This window comes from Hesperophylax consimilis, chromosome 20 (assembly GCF_061612785.1).
Source record: "Hesperophylax consimilis isolate HC1 chromosome 20, BYU_Hcon_1.0, whole genome shotgun sequence".
Taxonomy (NCBI): domain Eukaryota; kingdom Metazoa; phylum Arthropoda; class Insecta; order Trichoptera; family Limnephilidae; genus Hesperophylax; species Hesperophylax consimilis.
Window position 1 is genome coordinate 23,483,673 of NC_142855.1, and position 27,797 is coordinate 23,511,469.

The window sequence follows — 27,797 nt, forward strand, 5'->3', positions numbered from 1 at the left end:
CATCATCAGCCAGCATCCGGAGTATTCTACATTTGTCCTACATCATCTCCTCGTCTCGGCAACTGACTCACCAATAAACACATGTGACCTTCACAACTTTCTTTCATTTTCTGCCTCACCACTGATCCCAAAATTTAAAGCACTCCCATTGAGTGTCTGAGATTTATAATTCCCATTTGGGTTAAACAAAATATCATTATGTTGATTTTTATCAATAGAAGCAATAAATTTTGATTTTGGTTTTTGTGGTATAAAAATTGTTTCCCTGTGAGAAGATGATGGAGGAGATTTAGAGTAAGATAGATTGCTAGGAATTGAGGTAGATGTTACCTCTGCAAACGATTTTATTGCAGGTGGGAATAATTTTGATGCCTGAAAATATGAAATGTTGTCTGAAGCCATTGATTGTTTAATATTCCTTTGTCTGGTCAATTCTGGACAGGCCACACTAACCGCTGTATGATTTCCCTTGCAGTTAATGCAACGTGGATCATTCGATGATTTTTGGCAAAGATCAAAGGGGTGGTCTTCTCCGCAATGAAAACAACGTGGAGGGGAACGACATATGGGTTTTGAGAAAAAAATTAACACCTCTAAATTTAACCGACTGCTAATCTTATCGCACAATTACGCTCCTTTTATTCATGAATGTGAATTGTTTCTCTAAATAGTCAGTTTACGGCCCCATTAGATGATATACTCTGTATTGTACTAACCTGCAACTAGAGTTACTCACCTTGCTGTGAGTCTTCTTTGGACCACTTCCAACTGGTCTAAGTCTGTTTTTATATTATCCTCCCCAGACTGTCTACTTGTTGGTTTTAATGTTACGCAAAACTCTGTAATAGTACGTATCTGTGAAACTCACAATGCCTTACGAGATGTAGACATTTTCAACGATAACTTAATATCATATAAAATTCAGCTTAATAAATTAAAAACTTTTATTTTATTCGATTTTTTTGTTGTGAAAAGTACATTATTATCACCCGTAGTGAATAGTATAGCTATGCGAAAAGTTGTATTTTTTCTTTTTGTTTTTAATTTTATGTATTTCTTTATTATGTTTATTTTTTGCCATTTAATATGTTGTATAGGTAAAAAATACTAAATCTACATTTAATTTAATGGAACTTAATTGGTCTAGAACATATGAATGTTTATTGTTATAATTTTTTTACTGTACGACTGTTTGCTTCCTAAATAAAAAGAAAAAAAATAAAAATAATAATATGTTTTATATTATGGAGGTTAGGGACGTCGGGTATTTAATACTTACCTGTGCTACAAATAACGTCACCATCCAAGTATATTTTGACTCCAATAAACACGATTATATTTCATAAGGATAATTTTATTTTAACAGATTTAAAAGATTACAATTTTACATTAAACTAGAAAGGCTTTAATGTGGAGAATGACAAACGTATAACAGGACTAGTCAGAACGGCTATTGAACTCGGAATGATCTATGGTTATCTTCAAGCCGTTCAGGTCTCTGCGTTTAGGGATTACACATCTAAAAATTAACTTATAAGGTCGACAAGTGATTCTCCACACGCCTCCCCTCCAGTTATAAAGTTAGAACGACATAAAAAGAAATCTTAATATTTAAAATTGGTTCTTTATACCTAGGACTACAATACTGTTTGAAAACATATGTCTGTGACTTTATTAAATTACTGTATGTACATCACGAACAATTTTTAATGCAATAAAAATTATGATTTTAAGATTCTGTGCATTATTGTATGTCACCTATATCACTAGTTGTATAAAAATATTCCATGAGCTTAAAAAGTAAATCTATAACTAGTGCGGCTTCAACAACATTTGGTTTGGAGCTTGGCTAAAAATGGGCAAAATTATTTCAAGCTATTGGCTGAATGATGGCATGAATGTCATGTAAAGGTAGCCTAGAAACATCTTGTGTGTTTATACTAGAAACTGTACAATTATTATTCATATAAAGTAAATTTTCTATTACTGAAATATGATAAAGTACATTATTAAAACTATTTATAATATAAAGTACAAGTTATAAATGCATGAACCTGAAAATTCAATTTAGGGAGTACATAGTATATATTAAAAAATATTTGCTTTTTATGAACATATAATAATAGCTCGTCAACTGTTTACAAGTGTAGTCTATTTATATACTAGGTTTGAATACCTGAACTTGTGATAAATTTGCTAATACCATTGTAAACACTTAAGGAGTAATATTTAGATAAAATAGTTTTTTCAACAACACATTCTATCAGGTGTGATGCAGGTTACCTGCATCACACTTGAGAGGATGCTGTTAAAATATTACAAGGTTATAAACATATACATTTAATTAAAAGAAATGGTATAAAATATTATTGTATCATATAAATGAGAAAATTTCAACAACATGTTCAATTCCTTTAGAATACATAATGTACTGTAAAACTAAGTACATAGGTTTGTTAAAAGTTGTTAAAAGTACGTGTAAAATTTTTGCATAACAAGATTTACATAAAAATGCTTAATTTTTTTTTTTAATTTTTTTTTTTAATTATATGAAACTTCAACGCGTATAGCGGAATGGTTTTGAACTTGGATATTTTTATTTTATTTTTCATTTTTTTATTTTTTTTATTTATTATATAAGTACATTTTGGTTTATTTGTTACAATATAAGATCAAATATTTCAAGACCCCTCTTCCATAGAAGCATTAGCTTGTGGCTGGAAATGGAGTGTACATTGCTTTATTACAGTTAGGTAATTAAAAATAAAATGATTTTAAACTTATTTGAAGAATGGAATGTTACTTAACCCTCTTCTTGGCACCGATAGAATTAAGGATCACAAAAAATATTTTTTTACATATTTGAAGTCTGTTAGGCTTCAGATTCACAAAAACAAATGAAAAATATTTTTATTGTTTTTTATATAGTTTATTTGGAGTTGTATCTTATAGGATAGATTGCCAGGTTGTTACAAATCAAAATTTAAAAAAAATTACTATGGAAAATGAAAAATTATGTCTTAAAAGCTAATTAAAACTATTATTTTGTGTGATATGATAGGAAGCGATTTCTCTTATCAGTAAAACAAAGCCTTAGGCCACATTTTATGCAAAATACAGACGTTTGTCCAGAATCGCATAGTCGGCATCTTCCTTTTTCTTTATGTTCCGGAAAATGTCCTAAGTTATGAAACCGGACTTCATCATCCGGCCTGGCTTTTACCGGATTCTTTATTTTGTTTGGTGGCGTTGTGATGTTTCCGATAGGACGGCCACGTATTTTGTTTTTGTAAAGCAGACCATTTGCAATTTTTAGACGAAAATCCTTCAAACATATTGTTTTTTTGCTTCCTTCTTTTTGTAGGGCCACTTCACGCCGGTAAAGTAGCCATGCGTTGTTGATAGACATATCGAGTAATTGAGAAAATATCGCCATATACCAACGATGTGTGCGAAAAGTGAATCGGTACAATGCTATCAGCATATCGGCTAAGTCGACACCACCCATATGGGCATTGTACTGCTTTATTATTTCGGGGCAGGTGACGTCAATTATTTTTGTCCTGTTTGCTATATCTTTGTATTGTAGATAATGGGTGTGAGTCTACAAATGAACCTCCAATAATGACAGCACGATTGTCAAACCAAGTGACTGCAGCCAATTTTTTCTTCTCATCCGTCATTTGATGAAAAGCTCCTCTTCCAAGTCTCTTGAGTTGTTTATCAGGTTTAAGTTTACACCCTCGTAATCGATTTCGCCGCATGGTGCCCAGACCTAAAATTCCGTACTTATGACGAAGATGATGCAGAAGTTCAAAAGAGGTAAAAAAAATTGTCAAAATATATAACAGAGCATGCCGCATTGGGAATAGACTTACTGAGAGTCAGAACGACTTTTGCCCCCATTCCAAGATTTTCTTTGTAGTTTGAAAATTCACAACCACGAAATGTTGTCTCTCCACCGTATATCAAGAAGTCATATACTATGCCCGAAACCCCCGATCGGACAAACATTTCAAAGCCCCATTTTTTAGGTTTGCTCTTTATATATTGTCGCCGGGAACCTGCTCTTGTTCCTTTGTATGGTATCATCATTTCGTCGACAGAATTTTTTATCTCTTTTTTCAATTTTTAAATAATTCTGCTTTACCAGTTAAAAAAGAGGCCTTATTTTAAAATAAACATCCCCATCAACATCCTCATTGTTAACAAAATGAAGATATCTTCTGAGGAACTGGTATCTTTTGAGTGGCATGATACTTGCCACTTGCTCAATTCGCATTTTTTCAGACCAATAATCAGTGTATGCTGGTAGTTTTATTAGGCCCATTAAAATTTCAATGGCCAGAAAGTCACATATCTCACTGTAGGAAGTAACAATGCATTTGCTTGATGATTGTGTGGAATACAAATTGGTGTTACAAACTATCATATTGAATGCTTCTTCTGAAAAAAACATTTTGAAGTACTCTCAGGGCGATTTTATCTTCTCTGGAGTTGTAAAATGATTGTCACATATGTCTACTTTTGACATAAAATCTTTCTCTTTCCAATCAAAGTTCATTTTTTTCTTACGATTAACATGTCGACGTGTCCGTAGTTCAGCGCTTGAGGTGTTTGCGGAAAGGTCAGCAACATGAGCCATTGGTCATTATCTTCCTCCAATGCATCATGAACAATTCCAAAGTTTGATGAGCGCACTGCAGATGAATCATCTTGTAGTTCATCATCTTCGTCACTTTCAATATCAGAATCTGCTCCCGATATTGGTATTATAGTCAGCATTTCTTCAATTTCGCGAGGCTATGGAAAAATGAAAAAATCATAATATATAGATTTCAAAGGGGGTTACTATATAATACAATAAACAATAAATACTTGACATTGTACATAAGATAATATAAACTCTTAATAACTTGGCATTGTATCTCAGGGGATACACATTCAATCAAATGTAATTCACTGCAGACTTGGCGGTGTATATCATAGGATACACACCATTTTGGAATGCAATATAAACAAGATTTGTCACATATGTTACTCAGTATATATTTTTTATTATTCACTGAACCCTTATAAACCCGAATTCATTCCTAAAATAACTAAATATATAATAATGCAAGTAATAAATAAAGATAAATATAACTGTCACTGTTCTTCTTAATTAAACAATAGATGGCTCTAGTGGCACTAATTATCAAGTTGAGAACATGTTAAAGCAGATTTCATTAAAATCTGTTTTACCCATGTACCAGTTTAAGTGGGAAACTATGTATACTATAGGATACATTGCCAAGAAGAGGGTTAAGGAAACTAAGTTATTCTTAAGATTAATTCAATTGGAAACATTTTTATTTTTTGCAAGTTTGTCTTTAAAATATTTTTTCAGTGTTTATTATTTGGATTATATTATTAATGTTTCTAATTTCTTCAGGTAGTCGATTGAAAAAAATTCTTGCCCGGTAAGTATAATAATTTTGTGCAAAGGAAGTGTTTAATTTTGGGCATGGAAAAATATATTCAAGTCGAGTACGGTTTTCAGTTAGAAATTGATACTTGTCTTTTTCTTTTATGATTTGAATTAATGCATTTTTAGTATAAAGATCTTTAAATGAAGGCACTTGAAATTCTTCGAATAATCGATCCGTTGGGTAATCGGAAGGTTTTCTTAATATTATTTTAATTATTAACCTTTTTTTATTTATTTGTTAAGACATACACAGTACAATAAGATACAGTTTTTTAAATTTTTTAGTTATTACATAGTTGTAGTACCTATTACGTATGTCCATAAAATATCATTACGTAATTTCGCCTGAGATTGTTATAAAAGGAAGGAAGTGTGTGGATAGATAATAATAAATGAATTGAAAATAAGAATTATAATAAGCTCACGAATTGTAATTGACTGTTAATACGTAGGAGTTTTGAAAAATGATTTGAAAATATTTTTGAAATTTGTCATGCTAAGAAATTTAATAAGTTAGTTTTGTATATTAGAAAGGAATCATGAAAGATGTCTAAATGTAGTAATTTTTCGTAATGGGTGTATGTTGTGATTGCGCGAGTAATTACTGAGTTGTTTGCTGCATTGGTATTGTTGGCTTCAATATGAAATAGTGTAGTGTGCCTGGTACGCATCGTTGGAACATTTAAACCAATGACGGATAGCAATTCGGGACTATCTATTTTATTATTTAGCAGATTATGTAGAAACAACAGGTCTGACAATGTGCGTCTTTTTTGTAAAGTTAACATATTATTTGTAGTATTGTTGTATTTCTTGAGTAAATGTTTCGAAAATTTATTCTGTATACTTTCTACTAAATCTATGTATACCTTATATTGAGGATTCTATATTGTGGAAGCATACTCCAGTGGACTTCTGACCAATGAACAAAACAAAATTTTCAGAGTCTTAGCACTTTTGAAAACTTTGCATATTCTTAATAAGAAACCTAGCATTCTGTAGGATTTTGAAATAATGTGTTCAATGTGCTTGTCAAAAATTAATTTGCTATCTAAGTAAACACCTATATAGGTTGTAAAGGTTTGTTATTCAAGTTGTATGGATAGATGATTTTGTTTTTATTTCTAGTAAATGTAATCGAGTGACACTTAGATATGTTTAAGGACAATAAATTTGATTCACAATATACGCACAAATTATCAAGATCGCTTTGCAATTCCATACAATCGGGTAAACACTGTATAGCTTTATAAATGTTCATGTCATCCGCGTATAAAACAAAGTAACTATTTTTAAAGCATACGGAAATGTCATTTATATAAATATTAAATAAGAGTGGTCCAAGATGCGATCCCTGGGGCACACCTGAGATGATTTCCGTTAAGCAAGATGCAAAACCATTGACAACCGTGATTTGGTGCCGATTATTGACGTATGATGCGATCCATGTATAGAGGTCACCGTGAATTCCTAGACCTAATAACTTTTGTAAAAGAATATAATGATTAACACGGTCAAATGCTTTAGAATAATCCGTATAAATGGCATCTACCTGGCATCGCATATCCATTTGAGCATGAAGAAAATTTGTAAAAAATGCAAGATTTGAAGTTGTGGAGCGATTTTTCATGAAGCCGTGTTGATTATTTAAGAGTGAGGGTGAGATAGTAGAATACAATTGATCGTAAACAATTTTTTCCAAAACTTTACTTAGTATCGGTAATTTGGATATAGGTCGATAGTTCGAGACATCATTTTTACTGCCATTTTTGTATATTGGGGTAATCAGGGCTGTTTTCCATTTGTCGGGAAATGTTCCTTCGGATAGCGATAGTTTGAAAATAACAAAAATGGGGGGTGTCAATTGTTTACTACAATAATTTATGAAGATCCCTGGAAGTTGATCATCCCCTGGTCCCTTTTTGATATCAATGGACTTAAGGTATTTGAATGTGATGTCTTCATTGATCTCGATTGAGTTGATTATGCTATTTGAATTAGAGCAAAGACTGGCATTGCTTGTATGTGCAGGTTGAGCATTCGAAAATACAGATCCAAAATACTCAGAAAATAAGTTGGCTACTCCTCTACTGTCATTAGCAGTTTTTTCACCGTAAATCATATGATCAGGGATGGCAGGAGATTTTCTTTGAGAATTGACGTAGGACCAAATTTTTTTAACATTATGCTGTATACCGGATTCTATTGTAGAAATGTAGGTTTTGTAAGCTTCTGAAGCGACTGTTTTTTGCCTTTTGCGAAGCAATGAAAATGAGAGATAATCAAGGGGGTTCCGATGGCGCTTCCATTTTCTAAAGAATTTTAATTTTTAGTTTGTTATTTTTATTAAGGCTGCCGTGTACCATAGTGGGTATTTTCCAGATTTCACAACTTTCTTAGGAATAAACGCTTCGATAATCTGTTCAATTATAACATAAAACGAATTTAACGCTGTATTTACATCTGGTGCATTTATAACGGTTGACCAGTCGGTTTCTTTCAGTCTCTCATTGATCTCTGCATAATCTGCTTTATGGAATAATTTTTTTGTTCGAGGAGTTGAGAGGGTTGCAGTAGTGGATGGAAATTCTAGTTCTACAATCAATGATTTATGATGAGCATCTTCTTTAACTAATGGGTGGTCGGCAAGCGACACATTAACTGAAGTGTTACAAAAGACGAGGTCCAAAATTCGACCGTATTTGTTAGGTAAACGGTTAAATTGGGTTAAATTTGCAAAAGATAAGCAGTTAAGTAACGCGAGTGCGCATTGATCTCTATTACTTGGCATTTGTTGATTATTCCATTCGATATTGGGCATGTTATAGTCGCCAATGATTAAAAACTTGTCATTGGGAAAACGGATTGTTAAGTCAGAAATAGTATTGGTATGACTAGTAAATAATGCTAATCTTTCTGATGATGTTAATTTTGGACCGACGCTAGGTAAATACACGCAGCACATATGAATATTATAACAATGACGATTCGATTTTGATGTATTGACAGTTATCCAGATATCCTCGGCGTCTGATTTCCAAGAGCGAGGGGTAACAAAAAATTATTTTTTAATTCCTATGAGTACGCCTCCGCCAGTTGATTTGCTAGTGCGGTGTATATCCCTATCATTTCTGTAAACAGAATAGCGATTATCGAATAATTCCACATCTCGGATACTATCAACCAACCAACTTTCGGTAATGAAGATCAAGTCATAATTATTGAGCGGTATATTTTGATGAAATTCCAGTGTTTTCGAGCGCAAACCTCTTGAATTTTGATAAAAAATTATTAATGAATCATGCATTGAGAATTTTCGGTAATTACATTATTATGTTCGGTTTCTGTAGAATATATTTTAAGAATATTATATTCTAGAGTTATGTTATTAGTCATGAGTCCACTGGGCTTAGCAAAGCACAACATACTATTATTATCAATTAAAGTGAGTGAGTATATTATAGAATGTAGTAGTGAGCAGTTAGTGTAATTATTAGCATGTGGGGTTAATGTAAAAAGGGTGATGTTGAAAAAATTATGAAAAAAAATATGAAAAAAATAGTAGTTATGAGAGGATAGGTGGTTTAACATTGCAATGGTAGTTAGATAAGGTTTTTTAGCTGTAATTCGCATGAGACGTGTATGGGTGGTGATGTTTCGTTTTTCCGTAGGTAGATTTTTGCACTTCTTATCCATAAAAACTGATAGTTGTTTTCGTTTTTAAAGGCTTTAGCGCACCTCAATGTAGATTACCACTTCTATTGGAGTAAGGTTAGTTTTGTATGTGGATCCCCAACTAATGATACCATATTGTAGAGTTGATTGGACTAAGGCATAATATATTAAATATAGGTTTTTTAAAGACAAAAAATTTCTGATTCTTAAAAATATATATATCAGTTTTCTGATTTTTTTTACAATTTGACATATTTGTTCCTTCCAATTCAAATTTTTATCGATAATTACTCCTAGATATTTGATTGTGTTTGTGTTTTTTAGTATTGTGCAGTTTTGGAGACAGTAATTTTTATTATGTATTTTGGAGTTGTCATGAATGATAATGTCAAAATTTTTAGGGATGTCTTTTGTGTGTATTGCAAATGGAATTACATATGTTTATCGCTATTTAGTGATAGTAAATTAATGTCGAAGAAATTCTTAAGAGTATTTTTGTCTTCAGTGGCTTTAAGTATTACGTTTTCCCAAGTTTTTTCGCTTATTATTAGAACTGTATCGTCGGCATGCGAAGTAATTTGGCCATGTAGTGGTTGAAAGAAAATGTCGTTAACATATATGGTGAAAAGAATTGGTCCAAGCACTGTACCTTGCGGGATTCCAAAGTCAGAATGTTCTTTATCGCTATTAACATTATTTATTTTTACGACTTGTGGTCGATTTTTTAGGTAGTTTGAAATCCATTTAATCGCGTTGTCTTTTATACCTATATTATTCATTTTTTTCAGTAGAATCTTATGGGATATGCTATCAAAAGCTTTTCTGAGATCAATAAATATACCTGCACATTTTTTACCTTTATCTAAAGATTCGTAAATGTATGAAGTTACGTTAGCAATAGCATCTTGTGTACTGAGAGATTTTATAAATCCAAACTGGTTTTTGTGTAGTATTTTATTATTATCTAGGAAATTGACCAATTGTTTTTTTACTACTTTTTCAAAGATTTTTCCTATATTTGAAATTAAACAGATTGGTCGATAATTTTGTTACCGCTATTAAAAGGGTGGCGACTCATCCGCGAGACTTTCCTAATAATTAGTGCGCCAAAACCTGATTTTTCAATCAGGCTTTGTCTGTCGGATGAGTCACCAGCTCAGGGTAGCAAGGTAGATGACTCCATGCTCAGGAGGTGGGCACTGTTGTGAAAATCATTTGGGCACTGTGTAGAGGGGGTATACGTTTGTAATAAAATAGTCTAAAATTGATCCCAAGAAAATAAGTTATATTTAGAATATTACATAATTGGATTGTAAACGACTCACCTGAGATCAACCATTAAATAAATCTAGCTAGCTATACCAATCTTAGGCCTGGCAATGTAGGTGGAAGATACTGGCGATGACGAGTACTATCGTCGAGGTCCATGAGAAGCCTGTGATGAAGATGGAACGCATCCGTGCGTCTCGAGGTAAGGTTGGCCGCCTCCAAGCGGACCTCGGCGCCCTTGAGGAAATGGTAGGCCGCGAGATGGCTTCCGTGAAGAGTTCCAAGCCGCATCAGCCAAGGTTCCGGCCATCCGGTTTATACGTGATTTGGCACGGAATGTTATGTAACATTTCCCAGGAGGTAGAGGAAGGCGAACAATAGAATTGCTCCATGAACAACACAGAGATGGCCGTGATAACTCTCAGATTTAAAGTGTACCGACACGCGGCTTACGACGCCATTACGCTTTGTCACGTAGACTCGAACGCCCAAAGGTTAAATAATCACACAAATGTTTTCGTTCGTGTACCCATCAGGGAAAATATTCTTTCGAATAATAAACTAGTACGCCCCATAATTGTAGGCTACTTTAAAATAAAAACCCGTGACTGTCATCACCGTTCCGGTGTCCTGTGAAACCGTGATCAGAGTGCCGCCGGAAACGGCCCCCCTCCCTTCTTTCCGCCCATCTCTGTGTTGCCTGTCTCGAATCAATCCCCAATAAGTCACCATTGAGTCCATTTCCATAGTCAAGAAATATTGTTTCATAACATTACCCCCCTCACCACAAAAATGTTTTCCCCCAAACATTAATCTATCTACAATCCTGAACTACAAAAACCTATGTCGATCCCAGGTACTCAAAAAAAAGTAATGCAATCGATGTTAAACAAATACAGAATTAAAAAAAAATAATAACAATAAAAAAAAATAGTTATACCGAATGGGTGTGCCGCAACTCCAATCGCACCCATCCTGCGTAAGGCAGGATGGCTGGGCTTGCGAAGCAACCATTCTCCGATCTGAAAATTTACAAAAACCATCGCAACTACACTTAAATATAGAAAACTTAAACTTAAATATCCTAAAATTAAACAATATCTAAATAATGTTACGTAAACGGGGTCCACAAGCACCCACAGCATTGATGAAGCTGGGTGTTGAAAAACTGACTTATCGTCAAGAACTGCCGTTGACGTTACATCTACAATAAAGCAGATAACCTTAAATTAAAAATTCATATATTATTACTACCAAATTACAATTTATATATATTTATATCTCCTTCTCACATCATCCGAATATTACAACATGCACTTTGGCAACACTGTCCCTAAAATAGGGTTTATATAGCCACGATAGGCAACACTTTAGGGTGGAAAACCAGCCCTCACTTTTCACTGATTTTACGCACTGAATGTACATCTTAGGAGATGGAAAAATGTTCACTCCGGAGAGTTTTAACTAATCTACCTAATTTGGTCGCTCAGGTAAGTTCACGAAGGGAAGTTATACATTTAGGAGCAAAACATCATCGCAAGAAAGTTTTATCTTATTTGAGAAAACTATAACCTTTACACTCTCACAGGTGTGTAAGGTGGTTTAATAAATTGAAAACGTCATTAACCATTCCTATGGATATGGTGCAATTAGTAGAGGTATACCGCCATTTTTATGAATGGTGTAATTAGTAAAGTATACATCCATTGTTTTGAATGGTGTTATTTTTATATGAGTCCCATATATGATGGACATATCTTATGTATATATTTTTAATCAGTTCTTATAATTAAACATTGCACTATGCGAGAAGAATTTTCAAGCAATTTATACTTAGTTTAGCTAAATAGCAAAACAAGATTAATATTTTACCCAACTTTTGCGTAGATGAGTATTTAAATTTTCCAAGTACTCAGAGTACAAAGAGGTACTGGGATGGTATACATATTGAAAGTACATAGAGTAATAATATTAACGAAATATGAACATCGTTCATAATATTGTGCTTGAAGTACAAGGGGATAGTGGACAAGTATCACCATGCATTTCCAGACAATATAACCAAATACATAACATAATTTTATTCATCTGTTCTGCTGAATTGTTCTTTAACATATTAAGGCTTAATCTAACGATTATTTAAATAAAGACGGAAAAATAATGAACTCGAGCATTATCACTAGAGTTAAATAAAAATTGTGAGAAACAATTACTACTCGTTTTTTGATTTAATCATAGATTGTCAAAGTCGGGTTGCTTCAACTCGGTTGATCAGGCCGGGTTGAAACTCCCAAGCATTTAATAATATTTTATTTACAGCACTTTATAGGGATGGCCAGATCCTTCAAAGTACTTAAGAATATAGGACTATACCGGGACATTGTCCGATTTTACAATATCTTTTATATGGAAATCACCGGTAACTTTCCCTTTCATGTCCGCTAAGGTATACACTAAGTCCGATTTCTTTTTTATTATGACATTTTGTACGAAGCGTGGGGCTAGTTTTTGAGCAAAATAATTCAATGCTTTAGATTGGACGAAGTTTCTACGCCAAACCACATCCCCAACCTGGTAAGTAACGTGTTTTCTACGTAGATTGTAATGATGAGCTCCCTTTTGGTAGGCTTTAAGAAATGCATCCGAGACTTGTTCATACACTGCCGATAATTTATCTAACCTTTGAGCATACGCTTCAGGTTGAGCATCATTCCGGGAATTGATATCTCCATCTGCTAGCGGATTACGGTGGAGATCTCCGTCAACAATCTGCTCCCTACCATGCATCAAAAAGAAAGGAGTATATCCTGTAGCGCAGTTGACAGTATTGTTCATAGCTGATTGAACTTGAGGAAGAAACTTAGACCAATTCCTGTGATCCGATTCAACTAAAATAGAGAGTGCTGTTCCCAATGTTTGATTATAACGCTCTACTAAATTATTTTGAGGAGTATAAAGTGAGTTGTAAAAAGGTTGTGGTACGTTATAATTACGTAGTAATTCTTTAAATTCCTTCGCAATGAATTGACGGCCATTATCGCAGACTACTGTACGCGGTACTCCATGAACAAGGAAGACGTTCTCTTCTAAATTTTTTACGATGCTTTTCGCGGAGCCGTTGCGCAGCGGAAATAGCCAAGTATACTTAGTAAAGGCGTCTACACATGACAATATTACTGTGAAACCGGAGAAGCTTCTAGGTAAAGGACCTACCAAATCTAATGACAACATTTGCATAGGTCTTGTAACTCGTTTAGGGTTTGAAGATTTACCATTAGGAGGGGCCGTACTAATCTTATGTGCTTTACAGGTTTGACAACGATTCACAAATTGTTTGGCGTCTCTATACATATTAGGCCAAAAGTATCGTAACTGCAATTTTTTATACGTTTTAAAGATACCAGGATGACAAGCTAGAGAAGATTCGTGTATATTTGATAAAATTTCCTGTCTAAGTTCTAGAGGGATAACTTTTTCCACGCTGTATCTTCGCAAAGAGCCGAATCAGTCTTAGTATGACGAAATAATTCGTTGTCACGAACTTGAAAATTTTGAAACCGTTGTGGAAACTTTTGACAACCTTCCCAAGCTTTTATATACCATTCGTCAGTGGTGTGGTTAGGAACAGTTCCTGATAGTAAAGCTAAGTTCATTCGCGAAAGTACGTCCGGTACAACGTGTTGAGTTCCCTTACGGTGAACTACATCGAAAGAAAATTGTGATAATCGTGAGCTCCACCGTGCAAGACGGCCACTAGGGTTAGATAAAGACCCCAACCACTTCAAGCTCGAGTGGTCGGTGACAACCTTAAAATGTGCACCTTCTATATACGGTCTGAAGTGTGTAACCGAATCTAACACAGCCAAAAGTTCACGTTCCGTAATACCATAGTTGCGCTCGTGAGTATTTAAGCAACGCGAATAATAAGAGATGGGGTGTTCTAGTCCATCTATGGTTTGGATCAAAACTCCGCCTATCCCAGCCGAGCTGGCATCGCAATGTATTGCAAAGGGTTTTGTGAAATCCGGGTAACTTAAAACTGGAGCTGTTGTTAAGGCACGTTTTAGATCATTAAAAGCAGTTTCAGCCTCCAGAGTCCACTTAAAATTGCTGATCCCTTCTTTAGAACCTGTAAGTTTTGTCAGAGGGGCGGCTATGCCTGAAAACCCTTTGATAAATCTTCTAAAATATCCGCATAAACCAATAAAAGCTCGAATTTGTTTAGCGTTTTTCGGAACAGGAAATTCTTTAATACTTTCAATTTTCACAGGATCCGTACGGAGACCTTGCGAATCTACCATGAAACCTAAGTATTTGAGTTCGGCCTTACAGAACTCAGATTTTTTAAGATTAATAGTGAGACCTGCATCTCTTAAACGTTCATATACACGGTTTAATAAATTCAAATGCGATTCTAAGTCCTCAGATACCAAAATCAAGTCGTCCAAATAGCAAAAGACGTTCTCATCAAATTCCGGTCCAAAAAGTACATCTACTAATCTTTGCAGTTCACTGGGGGCGTTTTTTAAGCCGAAAGGCATACGGGTAAATTCGAATAAATCGCGGCCAGGAACGACAAAGGCCGTCTTCTCGCAAGAGTCCTCATCCAAAGCAATTTGCCAAAAAGCTTTAGATAGGTCAATCGAAGATACGTATCTGGCCCCCCCAAGCTTGTCTAGAATACGTGATATATATGGTAACGGATATGAGTCGCGTACCGTGACGTTGTTAATTTTGCGTGAGTCCAAACAAAAACGACCTGTTCCGTCTTTCTTTGCAACAATTAAAACTGGACTCGACCAAGGAGAACGTAAGGGACGGATAACTCCTAATTTTAACATATCATCCACTTCCGTTTCCAACTGTCTTTGTCTTGCAGGAGACAAGGGGTAATACCTTTGTTTGATAGGGGGCCCCGTTGTATTAATCCTGTGTTTTACCAAATGCGTTAAACCTAAGCCACGCTTTTCAAAAGATATCGATTCGAATTGAATTTTTTAATAACAGCAGAGAGTGAACGATTCTCTGACGGAGTCAACGATGAGGCTGGCCGAATTGACCGCAATTCATTAATCTTTCCTTCCAAAGAAGGATGGTTAGCTTTTAAAAGCAGCTCCGGTTAAAACGGAGGTTATTGCCACATTGGGCGGTGTTGTAACAAGATTATACAGGTATAGGGCACGAGTGCCTCAGGAATGGATGTGACAAAAGTGTATAAAATAAAAGATGAGGGAAATGAATTTCCATGATACAACATTTATTTCTACTTCACTTGATTAACCTTTAAATAACATGAGAACTCTTTATTTAGTGACATTTAACTCAAGGCGTGTGCTACAACCGAAGGTTGTAAGCACGATTGGTAATTTTAAATATTGCAATGAAAGCGACAATTGGGTGGCATTTTAATAAACTAACCTGATGAGTGTAATGAAGGGCGCCAAGCGATGCGGTAATTGCATAGCTGTTATTTAAATGAAGAGACAAGGATGACCCAAGGTAAAACCTCAAAACGGTGTCGTCATCCCTGTTCGTAATCGTGTTGGCTCATCGAGTGGTTCTTGTCTTCCCCGTGTTCATGACGTCCCGGTACCGCGGCCAGATAAATACTAAATTGTCAAGGTGCGTGTCTTGAACGCGAGCTCCGTCCCTCGTTGTCCAGTGTTGCCATAGATGCGGAGTTGTAAATAGAGATGGGCAGTGAATAATGCTAATGCTCTGTAGCGGGCAGGAAATGACTGCTACAATGCCCCCTCAGCCAAAGGACTTATGGCTATAAGTCTGAGGTTCGCCTGACACCTCCTGACAAGTGTGATGCACCCTCCAGCAGCAGAAATGTATGGTGCGGATTAGGCGGGTAGTAGCGGCTTCGGCATAGCAGAGTTCCGAATCCAAATATTCCCTGAAGTACGGTAAGGTCTGAAGCGGTTGAAACCCCGCAGAATGCAGCATAGATGTGAAGACAGAGGCGTAAGGTCCGAAAGTCTTCCGTTGACCCAACATGGAGATGACGAGAGAAGAGAGCGGTCCGGATGTCTTTAGTTGACGTATTCTGGAGATGTTGAGAGAAGAGTGTAGTCCAGATGTCTTCAGTTGACGTAGTATGGCGAAGTTTCCTTGAAGATTGGAGAAGTCTACACCTAATCAACCCTTGGTCACCGTTGAAATAAATAAAAGAAATATTGAGTAAAATGGCAGGCCCTTATCGAAGAAATAGTGTATAAAAAGAATCATTGTTCTAAACACAAAGATTTGATAGTAATATCTTAAAAACAATCTTAAAAGGTTGAGCAACACTTGCAACAGAGTTGTGAATAGCTAAAATGAACAATGCCTAACTATATGACAAGTCAAAACCACCCAAAGTGTCTACGTGACAGCTAGAAATTATTTTAAAATTCCCTATGAAGTAATTTTATTTGTAATTAAATCTCCACGAAAAATGACGGAACAACATTCCAGTGAAAAATTGATAAAAGCATCCAGAAATTAAACCAAACTGAAGATCAGTAGGTAATAGTTAGCTCATCTCGACATAGATGGCAGTAATGTATTTAATGAACAATAACAAATCTTCTTGAAATTATTATAGAACAGTGTACCGATAGTTTGTAGAAATTATCTCGAATTAATTTTATAAATAATTTCATTTTCATACACATATTCTTCCGTCACCAAGAGAACCAGTGGGTGGCTGAAGAATACCGATGAATAATTGACAGAACACCTGATTCGTTCCATACTTTTCCGAGCTCTAGAAAAGCAGGGAAGGAATCAAATTACGAAGAAAAATGTAAGGACATGCACTATGATTAAATATGTAAAACATAAAACCCATTACAGAACCAACCACCATAAACCTGTGAATGTGATAATGGCTTACCGACTATTGATATTGAAATTTTCATAAAAAAATCAACAAAAATATCTTAATTGTAAGCCTGATGAGGGCTATCATGTGCTAAAGAGCCTAAGCCATTATAACCCCACAACAACTCTCCAAAATAAGTGCTGAAATGACAGCATCTAGATAGAAGGTATATTTCCTTCAACATACTGAAACACAACAGAAGAGCTGGTAAGCTAATGTGTGAGAACAAAAGCTCGAAGCTCATAAGCTTATGATAAGGTCATTCAACAAGACATGACAACTTAATAAGTAAGGTAGAGCGCAAAATAAGCACATCTTAATCAATGATACTGAGAAAACAGCGGTAAACAATAATCATAACGATGAGAGCGGATCCTCTTAAGAGAAATAGATGTGTATGACAATTTTCAGACAAAACACAAATAACAATAAATACATAATAATCATTAGAAATGACGACATAGTAACATACAAAGCAGGTTGAAAAGAGGAATGGGATTCTTCAGGGAAAAGAAAACCATTACTCCCAATCAACAAGGTATCAAAAAGGAAATAAGTTTCCTATACCCACGTGATCAGTGTAGGTACCAGAAACCCGTTCACTTTTTCCTTTGTAAATAATAATAAAAACAATTAATTTTCTGCCCTAATTAAATCTTTAATATGGAATGTTCCAATAGGCTTTCCTTTCATATTTGCCAGTTTGTAAACGACGGCCGAGACCTTATCAATAATTTTGCTTCTTAAAAATTTTGGAGCAAGTTTGGCGGAGAAATGCTTAGAAGCATCGGACAACACGAAAGAGCGTCTCCAAACAATATCACCAACTTTGAATTCCACATTCCTTCTACGAAGGTCATAGTGAACTTTATTCCGTTCGTAAGATTGACGTAAACACGTCCTAACTTGGCAAAAAATGTCATTAAGCTCAGAAAAATCTTGAGCCCATGTGTCACGTTTCGAGAATGTTAAATCTTCCGAAGAAAAATCAGGTGATTTGTAATCTTTGCCTGAAATAATGGCTTCCCTGCCAAAATTTAAAAAGAAAGGGGTGTAACCTGTTACCTCATGTACAGCAGTGTTAATAGCAAGTTCTATTTCAGGTAAATGATTTGCCCAAGTTCGATGATCCGTTCCCACGTACGAACTTAAGGCTGTAACTAAAACTCTGTTAATTCTCTCTACAGGATTATTCTGTGGATGATATCTACAGTTAAAAAACATGTGACGTACATGATATCTGTCAACTAAATGTTTCAATTCTTTCGAAATGTATTGGGGACCATTGTCTGCGATGATGCAATCCGGAACGCCAAATTTTAGGAAAATTTCATCCTCTATAATAGCAGAGACATTTTTCCCATTCGCACTTCTCAGCGGAAAAATTTTTGTAAATTTAGTGAAGAAATCAGCGACAACCAATAGATATTTATAACCTTTCTTGTAGGAGCTGGGAAGAGGTCCCAATAAATCTGTCGAGATAACCTGCCAAGGACGCTGGACCAACTTAGGATCTCCCATAAGACCGGGTGCAGCCTGATTTGAACTTTTCTGTCCTAAACAAGTGTGACATTTAGATACAAATTTCCTTACGTCTGAGGACATTCTAGGCCAGTAAAATTTCAAACAAATCCTATTCAGAGTTTTCATAATCCCAAAATGGGCGGATGTAGGAGGTACGTGGTGTAACGCAATCAACTCTTGTCTTTGATCCTTAGGAACAACTTCCTTCCAATCATTAGGCTTATGCAGGGCTTCCATACTCTGCACATGCTTATATAAAACTCCCTCTACAAGTTTCCACTTAGAAAATAACTCAGGTTTAGCTAAAACGTCATGACACATTTTATTGTACCACCGATCAGTACTAATAATGGGAGATTGAACAATAGATGAAATAACTAAAGGATCGCGAGATAAAGCATCTGGCACAACATTTTCCTTCCCTTTCCTGTGTTCAATAATAAAGTTAAATTGCTGCAATCTGACAGCCCACCGAGCTAATCTTCCAGAAGGTGATTTTAAGTTTACTAGCCACTTCAGACTATAATGATCCGTAATTAATTTTACAGGGATGGGTGACCCTTCAATGTAACCCCTGAATTTCTCCAAAGCAAAAATTAACGCATTAAGTTCTTTCTCAGTAGTAGAGTGGTTCCTTTCCTGAGCCGATAACGATCTACTAATGAAGGAAATAGGGTGTTCCCTGTTTTGTTCATCTAATTGAGAGAGTACTGCGCCTAAACCTTCGTTTGATGCATCACAAGAAATTGTAAACGGTTTATTAAAATCTGGGCATGCTAAAACCGGAGCCGCGACTAGAGTTTCCTTTAATTTAGAGAACGCCGCCTGCGCTTGATTATTCCAAGAAAATTTTTTACCAATTAACTCTTTTTTGGTTAAGTTGTGTAACGGAGCAGCGATAATAGAAAAATTCAAAATAAAACGCTTGTACCAAGATATAATACCAATGAAACGTCTCAAACTCTTTTGTGAGGTAGGTACCGGAAAATCAACGACAGCCTTAACTTTGTCTGGGTCAGTTCTCAGACCATTATTATCTATTACATAACCAAGATATTTAAGAGATTCTCTACAGAATACTGACTTTTCAATGTTAATCGTGAGACCCGCCTCGAACAGTTTACGTTTAACTAGTTTAAGTAACGCTAAATGCTCTTCAAAAGTACTGGAAATTACAATGATATCGTCTAAATAAAAGAAGACTTTGCCATCAAATTCTGGGCCAAAGATTTTACACATGAGCCGCATCATTCTCGAACTGGCTCCATGAAGACCGAAAGGCATAGAAGTAAATTGAAAAAGACCCCTTTTAGGAATAGTAAAAGCCGTTTTTTCCCTTGAACTACGTTCTAGTGGAATTTGATAAAATGCATCTTTTAGATCAATAGTGGACAGAAAACGAGCTCCCCCCAAGCTGTCTAAAATATTTGAAATGTATGGTAACGGAAATGCGTCCCTCTTAGAGATCGAATTAATTCGTCTGGAATCCAAGCAAAGGCGGTAAGTGCCATTTTTCTTTGGTACTAGTAAGATGGGACTGTTCCAAGCACTACTGCTCGGTTCAACGACACCCATCTCCAACATTCTATCAAGTTCCTTGTGTACAACCGGGAGCAGGTGAGGTGAAATCGGATAGTAACGCTGTTTTACAGGTATACTATTACCAGTGTCTATGACATGTTCCTCTAAATGTGTACGACCAAGTTTGTCCCCAGAAATTGAAATATAATCTTTAACTACATTATCAAGTAAATTTTGTTGATATTTGGATAAGTGATGTTTGTCCACAATACCTCTGACTTCAGAAGTAACCCGAGGAGCAGATTTTACTACCTTCGTATTCATAAACTTAGAAATATCCGGACAAATGTTAAAAGATTTCCAAAAATCAATACCGAGAATAACATCCGTCTTTATATCTGGCATGACAACAAAAATAAACTCTTTTACAACATTATTAGCCCGGCTAGCTCAGTCGGTAGAGCATGAGACTCTTAATATCAGGGTCGTGGGTTCGTGCCCCACGTTGGGCGCCATTAAAACGGAGGTTATTGCCACATTGGGCGGTGTTGTAACAAGATTATACAGGTATAGGGCACGAGTGCCTCAGGAATGGATGTGACAAAAGTGTATAAAATAAAAGATGAGGGAAATGAATTTCCATGATACAACATTTATTTCTACTTCACTTGATTAACCTTTAAATAACATGAGAACTCTTTATTTAGTGACATTTAACTCAAGGCGTGTGCTACAACCGAAGGTTGTAAGCACGATTGGTAATTTTAAATATTGCAATGAAAGCGACAATTGGGTGGCATTTTAATAAACTAACCTGATGAGTGTAATGAAGGGCGCCAAGCGATGCGGTAATTGCATAGCTGTTATTTAAATGAAGAGACAAGGATGACCCAAGGTAAAACCTCAAAACGGTGTCGTCATCCCTGTTCGTAATCGTGTTGGCTCATCGAGTGGTTCTTGTCTTCCCCGTGTTCACGACGTCCCGGTACCGCGGCCAGGTAAATACTAAATTGTCAAGGTGCGTGTCTTGAACGCGAGCTCCGTCCCTCGTTGTCCAGTGTTGCCATAGATGCGGAGTTGTAAATAGAGATGGGCAGTGAATAATGCTAATGCTCTGTAGCGGGCAGGAAATGACTGCTACACGGTGCGATATGGAATTGCTTCCAAAAGTCTATTCCTAGGATGAACGATGGTGACAATGTCGGGATGACGTAGAAAAGAACCTCCCGGGTAACTCCCTTATACGTCACCGGCAACGACATTGTACCTTTGACTGGCTGATTTGTACCGTCAGCTGTCGATACAAAAAGATTGGACTTAACTTATTCTATTCCTAATTTGCTAAAAATCTTATGACTATCTCCACCCAAACATGATAATGTAGCGCCACTGTCTAACAGTGCGTTGTAAAAATGATTTATTATATATACATTGGCATAAGGATGACCATCGTTTTCAATTTCCATCTCCTGTGGCAGCGGGCCCACTGTTCCAGATGATGGGACTGAAAAGAACTGGTGAACTAGACGGAGCCAACTCTGCCACTCTCGCTTTCTCTGCGCAAAGGAAGGAGCGCGACAAGGGTGACTCCCAACTAGTTTTTTTGACTTATGTCCATTAAAAACACCCAGTTTTGAATTTCCTGCGACTGCGGGTTTTTTCCTACAGTCGGCCACGACATGTCCCGGTGTCTTACAATAAAGACAAATAGGCGTCTTATAAAAAGTTTTAGAAGTTCCCTGATTATTAAGGTTACCGTTATTAAAAGAAGACGAAGATGGTTTATTTGAGTTGTAACCTGTATTTGATGGACCGAAATTACGCCTATTATCATTATTCTTATTGTTGTAAGACTGCTTAAAAGTGTTCTGGGTATAACCAGTGCGTCTAAAGTTATTATTATTATTAAAATTTTTACTAATAGGCACAAATTTCTCCGTTTCATTCGAGCTATTGTGCACATTGGATTCTTTTGAAAATGAAGACGATGTCGCAAATTCTTCAGGCGGTGATGCGTATGACTCTAATTTACCGGCATAAGTTGTTAATTGCTCAGAAGTAAATATGTCTCTAGACACTAATAGATTTGAATACATCGGTAGCAAAGCCTTCATTGCTAGCCGCAGCAGTTCCTGCTCGGGAAGTTTTGCTTCGAGCTTATTGTTTAGTGCTTTCATTTTTAGCGTGAATTCTAGTACTGACATTCCTTTTTGTTGAGACATGTTCAATAGTTTTATTTTTAAATCAGTTTGAAGGTCGCTTGCTTCAAATTGGCTAATTAAAAGTTTTGATAGCTCGTCCCACTTCAATTCTGGGTGGTAAATGGATCTGAACCACAACAACGCCAGGCCATCCAGAAGATCAGGGAAAACGCGCACCAGTTCATTTTGAGGAAAATTCCTGGTTCTACATTTTTCCTCAATAAGTAGGAGAAATTCTCTTACGCTCGATTTCCCGTCGTATTAAATGTTCCAATTTGTAACATTTGTGGATGATGATTCTTTATAAATAATTTTTGTATGTTTAATAATTGTTGGGTTTTTAACAGTATTTAGTTCCGTCTCTGAATCTGAATCTGACGAATCCATTTCTGTAATTGCCGTTAATCTTAACGTTTTATTGTACTCGCGCGCCTGTGAACGCAGCGCGTGAAAGGTGGACGCTGGTTCGATAGATCGTGTTGTAAGTTCCTTAGTAAGGTCTTCTTTAGAGGCATTGTTAATATTTGCAATTGGAGTCGACATTTTTATCAAATTGTACGCGAAGTTCTAATATGAAAAACTCGAATTATGTCGAAAATAATCGAAAGCGTATTGACGTTCGATGAATGTTTTTAGCATTGAAAAACATAAATGTAAAAAAAATATTTATAGTTTTGAATTGAAACCAATATAATGTTAATATAAATTATTTTTATAAAAGTGGTAATAAAATTCAAATTCGAGATAATCGTCTATATACTCGAGGTTAAATTTGAAACGTACATTTGATTTCAATCGTTATTTAAAAAAATATATTAGAAACTTTGAAAAAATACATTTTTTTTAAATCAATAAAAATAATCGATGAAATTTAGTTAAGTATGTCATCTTAATCGGTTGTTCCAAGTACAGTAAGTACCTATTGATGTTCATAAATTAATTTTTGACTAAAATGTTGACAAATTCACATCTACGCTGGAGTATCTATGGAATTTTTTTTGTGTATAACAAATTATGCATCTATGCTAAAACTTCTATGGAATTGCTTGCGTTAGAAACAAGGGTGCGCCTGTTCTCACATTGCTGGAGGGTTGGGGGCGGAGCTACGAAGTTTGCCGAGTGAACACGAAGGCTCAAAGCGGCTCGGAACTACGAAGTTTGCCGAGTGTACACGAAGGTAGCTAGCTCTGGTAGTTTGTATTGATATTTGAAGGTTATGTTTGTATTATTTAAGGAAGAAGGAGGAATCTGAACTAACTGAAAATGCTCAAATTATATCCGAGAACGTTTTCCACATGAAGCAAACTGTTCAGAATGCGTGTGGAACCGTCGCCCTGCTTCACAGCATCGCGAACAACACCGACAATATCCAACTCTTCGACGGCTGGCTGAAGCAATTCCTGGACGATGCCAAAGAACTGGACTCCACCGCCAGAGGTTCTCTGCTTGAAAACTGCGAGGGAGTAGTCTCTGCCCATTTCGAGCTGGCCAAGGAAGGCCAGTCCAACACTCCCGGAGAAAACGATCCTGTCAACCACCACTTCATCGCGTTTGTGCACAAAGATGGCAAACTGTACGAGCTGGACGGGCGCAAGTCCTTCCCGATTAACCATGGAGACACGACCCCCGAGACGCTCCTGGAAGACTCTGCCAAGGTCTGCCGCACCTTCATGGAAAGGGATCCCAACAATGTCAACTTCACGGTGGTTGCTCTGAGCGCTGCCGATTTGTCTGAATAAATTATATATCTTCAGGATGACAAGAATCAAGCGTGACTGAATTTACCTCCACCGTATTTACCATTAACATTGAGCCAGTTGATTTTTATTATTTTTATTTATGTGATTCATTATGTATGTACGTAAATCACATTAGTTTTGCCATTATTTAAATGCTATTTTTAAGTTATCGCCATTGTTCAATGTTTGTGGCTTGGATTAAAACTGCTTTCTGCTTGTCATCTTCAAACTCATAATTTTAAAAATCTCAATAATTATATCACTTTGTGCAAGTCACAATAGTTGTAAGGTCTGATGGCTATTCTTAGCTTTTTGTTTTATGTTGTGAAAAAAACTCTTTATTTTGGTTGGATTTCTGCATGATTCTGCTTAGTACTAGGAATATGATGGATATTGTATGTCATGGCATTGTGATACTGGTAAATGATTGTCATACTTAATATTATATTTTTTACATTTTCTAATACCTAATAAAGTCGCTTTTATGAATATGATTGATTATTTTATTTGTCTTGATATTTTCTGTAAACACTACTTCTTTTGAACAACTTGTAATCTACCGAATAAGTTGAACCACAACTCTGTCTTGGGACACACTTCTTGCTTCTTTCACATTCTTACTTTTATGTTTTTCTGACTCTTGTCATGACCTGATTCAAGTGACTTCCTTCATTTATCCTTTTAACCTGTCCCAACCATAGTATTTAATGGCATCCCTTTTATAAACTTATTCATTAAGCTTACATTAGTTTTACATTCTGTCTGGATCTTCACAAATAGGTAATCGAAATTCGGAAAACAGCCTCAGGGACCTCATTTTATAACTTGAAAAATGGTTAGACAATAGTTAATGTGCAGTCTATCCTCTGATTACACTTTTGGCTCTTTACACAGTAAGTACTGTGATGATGGATTTGTTTATGTAATCATCACAATATTGAATCCTTTTCAATCTAATCTAAACTAATATGTAGTTTAAGAAAATTAAATTTCAGTAAGAAGCAGCTTTCCGAATGCACAAAATATTTGATTACAGAATGTTATTTACTCTGCCAAAATCATTTTTTATTTGGATTATAGGAGTAGGTAGTAACCAGTTGTCATTGACATTAATATGATGAACTTGTATGTCTTCTTGAAAATATGTGTTAATAAGTTTACCTTAATGTTCTACCTACACATTCGATTGTAAAAGTTTTACTATTTTTTCAAATTTTTGTAAAATGGTCCATGTCCATAACATTATTGTCAATTCTATATCTACCTACAATAAGTTGTTTTATGTGACACGCTTCGTGTACACTCGGCAAACTTCGTAGTTCCGAGCCGCTTTGAGCCTTCGTGTTCACTCGGCAAACTTCGTAGCTCCGCCCCCAACCCTCCAGCAATGTGAGAACAGGCGCACCCTTGTTTCTAGGGTGCGCCTGTTCTCACATTGCCGGAGGATTGGGGGCGGAGCTACGAAATCCGAACTTCACTTCATATCTGCCCGGCAAATTTAAACCTGTGACAATGAGAACTTGGCTTTCTTGGTTGGTTGTTATTTCTCCATAAGACTGCATAACAATTACATCGAAGAAGGCACTTTGTCATAAAAATACAAGTAGTGCATTCAAGTTTAAATGATCTTAAGAGTTACTAGTGAAGTAGGCCTATCGTAAAGGAATATCAGGATAGGTCACGGATTAAACACAAATTTCTTCTACTTTGTGATTTTATTCGGAAAACCTAGAATATATAAGATTAAATAACAATTGTGAGGTCAGGCTTCTGGCAGAAAGCTTAAATAATACAAACATAACCTTCAAATATCAATACAAACTACCAGAGCTAGGTAAGTTGAAGGCTAGTAATGAAAAGTACAATAACCTATCCTAGTAATGGTTTCGTAACCAGAAAGTAGAAGGTTAGGTTAGGTTAGGTTAAAAAAAATGGAATACAAATTAGTTTATGTTGGCCAAAAGGGCAGGGCTAGACGCTGCACGCTCTGTGATTGTAGTAGGGTAAGGCTACATACCTTTTCTACCATAACTGGTTCTGGTTGAGAATGAAAACCCTGAAGCCTTCAAGTCAGTAATGAATGCAGCGTATTTCTCCTGGCTGTCGAAGTATCCAGAATAATACTTATTTTCGTCCGTAGGGTTGATTATGTCTTGTAAATGTTTACTAATAACGACCTCCATGTTTCGTTTCTTTCAACTCAAAATCTCCCTCATACTTGAGAGATTTTCGAACGTCAAACCACAGTCAAACTTCAAGACTTCAAACAAATTATTCAAAATCAAGTTGATTGTTGCCAGCCTTCGTGTACACTCGGCAAACTTCGTAGTTCCGAGCCGCTTTGAGCCTTCGTGTTCACTCGGCAAACTTCGTAGCTCCGCCCCCAATCCTCCGGCAATGTGAGAACAGGCGCACCCGTTAAGGCATGACTACTTATTCACAGTTTAAACAAAAAGTAATCTCCCGGGATGGAGCGCGTCGACACGACATTCATTATGTTTAATGTTAGTGCACTATGTTAGAAAAACACTGTTCCAGCAAAACAGATGAATATAACACTATAGGTTACTCTTAAATGTTTACAGAAAAAGAAAAAATCTGTCACTAACCTCTCTACACACAAAATGATATCACAAAATCCAACCATCCACGTTGTGCGCCAATTGTTACCGCTATTAAAAGGGTGGCGACTCATCCGCAAGACTTTCCTAATAATTAGTGCGCCAAAACCTGATTTTTCAATCAGGCTTTGTCTGTCGGATGAGTCACCAGCTCAGGGTAGCAAGGTAGATGACTCCATGCTCAGGAGGTGGGCACTGTTGTGAAAATCATTTGGGCACTGTGTAGAGGGGGTATAAGTTTGTAATAAAATAGTCTAAAATTTTATCGAAGGAAGCAAACACTTTGTGATGTGACATTATATATCAAATGAAAAATACACTTTGTAAACACCACTTTTATTTTGAATTAATATTAACAGCCAACCAGGTTTCGCTTAGCTCAAGCTTCATCAGGGCTTATTATATCAACTAAAGTTATTTTCATACAGACACATATATATATAGAAGAAAATAAAACAATGAGTGAAAGAGATAGAAATAAAATACAGAAGTGAAAGAGATAGAAATAAAAGAGCAGACACCTTATTAGTGCTAGAACGAGAAAGGATGTATACTGATTACAGGATGGGTAGGAAGGGAGGGGGGAGGGAGGAAACAGTTTTATCAGAGTTTAACGGAATAAATTAAATATTGGACTATTAGTTAAATTGATTTGATTGTTGATTATATTTGATTTATTATTGACGGTTTTTTTATTTTCGAGGGCTTCTAAATTGTTTAACCTAATTCCAATTCCATTTTTATGTAATATTGTAGTCCCAGAGGTTTTATCAAATGAATGGTTAGTTTCTAGTAGATGATTCGCGAATTCAGAAAAAGCATTATTATTTAAACACCTCAGATGTTCTTTTATTCTTATGTTTACGTTCCGGGCCGTTTTTCCGATATAAAAAGCAGAACAATCAT

The 27,797-nt window shown here is 35.9% G+C and overlaps 1 non-coding gene and 1 pseudogene across 1 annotated transcript; both read left to right on the top strand.

The window, feature by feature from the left end:
- The first annotated feature begins 20,769 nt into the window (after positions 1 to 20,769).
- Positions 20,770 to 20,842, top strand: TRNAK-CUU (transfer RNA lysine (anticodon CUU)). Its single transcript has one exon. It is a non-coding gene; the product is annotated as a tRNA-Lys (tRNA).
- A 2,826-nt stretch (positions 20,843 to 23,668) lies between these two features.
- LOC149414382 (ubiquitin carboxyl-terminal hydrolase isozyme L3 pseudogene) lies at positions 23,669 to 24,553 on the top strand (annotated as a pseudogene).
- Positions 24,554 to 27,797: the final 3,244 nt, after the last annotated feature.